Source organism: Penaeus japonicus, unplaced genomic scaffold (genome assembly GCF_977035675.1).
Source record: "Penaeus japonicus unplaced genomic scaffold, GWHDUDI00000001_assembly GWHDUDI00000019, whole genome shotgun sequence".
In the NCBI taxonomy this organism is placed as follows: Eukaryota; Metazoa; Arthropoda; class Malacostraca; order Decapoda; family Penaeidae; genus Penaeus; species Penaeus japonicus.
In genome coordinates this window covers 35,231,887-35,237,362 of record NW_028234421.1, presented here as the reverse complement: position 1 = coordinate 35,237,362, position 5,476 = coordinate 35,231,887, and the positions used below count along the sequence as shown (strand labels likewise).

Sequence of the window (5,476 nt, the reverse complement as noted above, 5' to 3'; positions counted from 1 at the left end):
TGAATAAATGTTTAAGCAAAATGCTTACTAATATTTTAAAAGAATTTCACTGATCCTCAGGCCATTCCTCTATTTATCATTATCGTTATCGTTGGCGGTAAGTCAAATAATATCGTTAAGTGTCGAGAATTAATATGCGAAGACACAAGTGTAGCTCTCGTATTCAATAATTTTGACGTTCACATTCAGATCTTCAGAGGAAAAGTACTGCAAAAACTAATCTTAAGTTATCTTTTTTGTCCCCGAACATATATGTATGAATATTTTCCCGGAGAACTAAAGAAATGTGTTGTTGCTTAGAAATTTATTCTTTATGTCGTTAAACAGACACATATTTCCGTTTTGATGAAATAATTAACGTAATCTTATTATTGGGACTCAATACCATATAAATTCTGAATATCGCAGGAATATATCGAAGTCTTAAATCAATTCCACTGCGATCGGTGGCCAGCGCCATTTTGTAAAGCTGGAAGAATAGATCGGATAAAATAGCAAAATTATTGGTTTTAGCACAGTACTTGGATGATTATCAATTACCACTAAGATATCGCATTGTAGGAAAAGGGACATTAATTTTTCCCATTCAAATACTAGCAAACACTGCGAAAAGTCTAGTGTGTTTTTTTTTTCTTGTTATCACATTTTATAGAAAATAACGGAGCGTTATTTTTAAGATTACGACTTTTGAGTTAGTATATAGTTGCCAATGGAGTCAGGTATACATCCGCTAACTTTAAACCTGTTTGTATGATAGATCGTTTATCTTCCCAAACTAGTATTCCACGAGCTAGACGACCAGACCAGATTCAGGCAATTGCTACTCAGAGGGCAGCAAAAGGCTTATTTTCTGTCAATTACACCTATCGCTAACTCAGCATAATGGACGTTTCAAGAGAGTAGCGTTGTTTCCCTTCGACTAAAAAATGAGAGCGAAGGATAGAAAACAAGGATAAGGATAAGGATAAGCCAGATTTGGGGAACAAGGGAAAGACTTGGAACAGCACCTTATCAGCTCAAACCGAGTCGGTGGTGGTACCATGGTTCACAATTATAAAAGTTGGTACATATTAGAACTTGCTAAAACACAAACTTACACTCGGCTCTTTTTTTTTCTGAAATGTAACCGTCTCACTTCTATACTACTGAGACGCAACTTCCATGCATCATTTTTGTTATGCCCCCCCCCTCCTCTTCATAGGCAACATTTCCTCTTATACAGCATCAACGTTGTGAAATTTGGAATACAAATGTAATAGATACAAAGCTAAATTTATACTTTAGTTATCTATAGTAAATTAATGATCAGTATGATAAAAAGTAATTCACACCGTGGCAGACATAATTTTTTATTGGAAATTTACTGTAATGTTCCCAGACATAATACTTCACATAACACATGATCCAAATGATAAATATACTTCCAACATAAACCTATGAATTAGCAAAACCAGGTATCGTTCATTCAATAATTTATTCATTACTATCTAAATTGTCAGAATCAACTGCCATATTGTGTGTCCTCTTCTTTCATGTAACATGCTTGTAAGCTTCCATATATTTCAAGCCATTCACCATGCAATGACTGATAATCTCACTTGCAATTGCAAGATATGAAACACAGGACTGCATTGAGGGCCAAGGGACCAGCCATCTAGCTGACTGTGAGCTGCTCCTCATCGTTCAATGTCCAAACATTTTAGCTAACACAACTATCTGTATCTATCTGTATCTACTTGCTGGTTAGGGATCTCTGTCAAATGGCTGCTTGGTAGTTTGCTCTCACAGCATACATCTTCAGGGACTCCTTTGAAGAGTTTGTTTCGGAGTAATGGCTTATCTATTTCATTAACATCTTGGATGTCTGTTTGAGCTATAATTGTATTCTCCACTGCAGAGTAGATAGTTATTGGGACCAGTTGCTGTCATTGTTTTGTAATTAAACTAATGATTTGTTTTACTATTCGGCACACAAGGAGGGATGTCTGTTGAATCTGGCAGTTTGGAGTATAACCAGTGAAGCAGCTTACTTGTCATGACCCACTAAATGTCTTGTCTGTCTGTTTCATGAGCATTTGTTCATAAACAAAAAAATAAAGTCAACTATTGTGCTGCTCTTGGAGACTCAAAAAGAGGAAGCAAGAAGTTGATCTAGTGGTCCCTTAACATAATCCATCTTTTCAGCTGTAATGATACAAAATACAGCTTAATACATTTCAATAAAATACAATATTAATCAAATATACCTTGCAATGCACATCATATATATAAGAACACAAAAACGACATTTCTGTCTTCAAAAGAGAGAGAGAGAGAGAGAGAGAGAGAGAGAGAGAGAGAGAGAGAGAGAGAGAGAGAGAGAGAGAGAGAGAGAGAGAGAGAGAGAGAGAGAGAGAGAGAGAGAGAGAGAGAGAGAGAGAGAGAGAGAGAGAGAGAGGAGAGAGAGAGAGAGAGAGAGAGAGAGAGAGAGAGAGAGAGAGAGGAGAGAGAGAGAGAGAGAGAGAGAGAGAGAGAGAGAGAGAGAGAGAGAGAGAGAGAGAGAGAGAGAGCGCTACTATACAGAGATGTCAATCATACTGTGTTGTAATGTCTATTGGTTTTTAACTAAGGTAAGCAAACAAATGCCCTCTCACAGTAGAAACTTTGGACTAGTTCGTCTAGCTCTCAGACTGGCGTTATGAAGTGTATTCTGCAGCAAAAAGGCAGAACGCATTAACTCCAAAATCAATGTTTTGAGAAAATCGATGTTAAAGATTTGGCTGCATGTATATTTACTCTTATCATTGTTATCGATAGACAAAACTGACCATACCTTTATTGACATTCAGACACCATGATGGTTGTATCAAATTGTCTTTAAATGACGATTCCACAGATACCAAATTCATAAAAATCGCATTTTTGGAGTTAATGCGTTCTGCCTTTTCACTGCAGTATTGTTGGAGGCTCCACAAATTATTCAGAATTACACGTTGTGTCGCATTTTTCTATGTTAATTATGTTAATGCTCAAGTTCCGTATTAGAGAATTGCAGTGTTTAATAATTAACAGTATCTGGCATAGGGCATTTGGTACATACCAAGTATTAATAGGATACACTTTCATAATCAATCAACAGGGAAATGCTCTTGAGCTTTGGAATATGAGATAACTGCTCCACCAAGACATGATGTTTGGGTAAATAAATATTATACTTGAATTGATTTCTCTCTGTGACAGCAATATTGGTATCCCTATTGAAACTTAGGGATGTCGAAATTATCTACTTTGGTGCTGATACTTGTCTTTACACTGTGTAATCTTACTAGGAATTTTTAAAAAAGGTAAATGGTAACCACCATCTATTATATATAAGTTGAAGTGCTTTCTTTCCTATCAGAATTTGAGAAATAATAAATACAATTGATTTATGATTAATGAAGTAACACAATTAAAAGAACTTAACCCATTGCAGACGGGGATAAATATGCTTGCCCAGCCTCCGGGATAAGTTTTATTTTAAAGAGAGACTGCTTGAAGCATTATAATTTGAACATTCCCACTCTCTTTCAGTGATTCATTGAAAAATCAGAGCGTTTTTTGTGTTTTGTTTTTTTTGTGTGTTATTGCGTTTAGAGACTTATATATGCCATGACAGGCTCTACCAGTGCTGCAGTAGACTAAAATTGTAGTATATTATCCATATTAGCTCATTATTTTCTTTATACTCAGTGTGATGGAAGTATTGCTGTTTTATGGGAAGACAAAAGGCAACTATATTTTTTTCGTATTTTTGTGCTGTCATGAACAAATACGAAACATATAACCCCCTACAATAAAGATAACAAGAAGAGGTAGAGAAGAAGAATGAAACCTGTGCTTGTGACTGTGAGTGCCACAATGAAAGGCATCCATATTGGCACAGGAGCACATTTTAGACACTGGGTATGGATTGAGTCACCTTCCTCTTCTCGTTCTGCCTGCACATCCTTCATCGGCGGTAGTTTTGAGCAAGGGTTCATCAACTTAGTGTGTGCCATCGCTCTATAGAGACAGTGCTTGCTAGAGACCGTGGATGAGTGCCATTCAAGGCTCTCTCTCCTGCTGGTGCTAGGAAAAAGTGGTGCCATCTAGGTTTTGGACGTTAAGCTAGCACGGTATTACAGTAATTATAGTAATTATGACTGCAGTAGCCATCATCACTCATTCCTTTTTCATAGTACAATAAAATAGCATAGTATTCCAAAATCCCCGAACGCCATGTACGTCATGACGCCCGTCGTCAGGCCAAAGCTCCTACGTCATGTATGTCATGACACCCGTACGCAGTGGGTTAATATAATAAAAAGTACAATAATGTAATACAAGTAAAATGTGTTAAGTTACCTTCAATTTCAATAATGCAGTACATTAATTTCACATGCAATTATAGTAGTAGTAATTCAGAATGTTAATGTTCTGACCAATTCACTGATGAAATTTCGGTTTGAGATAAATGGCTTACAATAATTTATTTGTATCAGACAGAATGGCTTGGTACAAGTTAGTAAATGACCTGTAAGTTAGAACTACATTGCAGTAATATTTGATTAAGTTATAATTATCTAAGAAAAAAATCATCTTAAAATATTACTATCAAGATATCACTTTTCTACTTTCATGTAATAATGTCTTCCCAGATTGACAGTATACTTTAAATAGAATATCATTGTCTTTATAAAGAGAAAAAAGGTATATTGTCATATAGATTTTGATCGATGAATACCATATTGTATGGCTGAATACCATTTACTTACAGCTATCAAAGAAATTGATCCAATTACTCAATGATTATCAAATATACAATCATCCTAATGTGTTCAAACAAACTGCTGAAATATATCCTCTTGGCACACAAGAACAAAATTACAGGATAGTCTCCTGGAGAATCAAGTCCTGCCAACACCACCTCATCCTGAAAGGAAATTATAACAAAAGGATCTGATGTGAATGTAAGGAGAATCTTTTTGGATAAAATATGAATGAGTATATGTGCATTTTGGAGTAGAGAGAGAAGCATCTATTTCGTTAATTATTTTTTCTTACTCTCACTATAAAAGTGTCAATGACCCTTATAAATGCACTGTAATGGTGTATGGTAAAGCTTCATATAATGGCAATCTGTTAATGGTCCATACAGGAATTTGCTGATCATCATGAGTGGTGGGGTGTAGGTGAAGTACTGGATTCAAAAAATAATAATGGTAATAACAAAATTGATGTCCTAAATCACTTAGATCATCCATTCATGTGATCTGGAGTGGCAGTGATGAAATCCATCTTCTCTTACATCTGTTTACATGATATACTGATGCTGACACCAAAGTATTCAGCTTTTTGTACCACTGTAACAAGGACAACATTTGAATTCTTAGTTTATACAGTCACATTTATACATGTACTATTATACTTTCAATCTTCAAGTGTAATGTCATCTTGAAAAGAGAAAAAAACAATA

At 35.5% G+C, this 5,476-nt stretch overlaps 1 protein-coding gene across 2 annotated transcripts in view; it reads left to right on the top strand.

Moving 5' to 3' along the window:
* Nucleotides 1-41, top strand: part of LOC122267422 (uncharacterized) — a 4,816-nt gene extending 4,775 nt beyond the window's left edge. For both annotated transcript variants that reach the window (XM_086547737.1, XM_086547736.1), the window contains exon 6: nucleotides 1-41. This exon is cut by the window's left edge and continues 571 nt beyond it. The gene's annotated coding sequence lies outside the window, so the exon portion shown is untranslated.
* The last annotated feature ends 5,435 nt before the right edge of the window (nucleotides 42-5,476 follow it).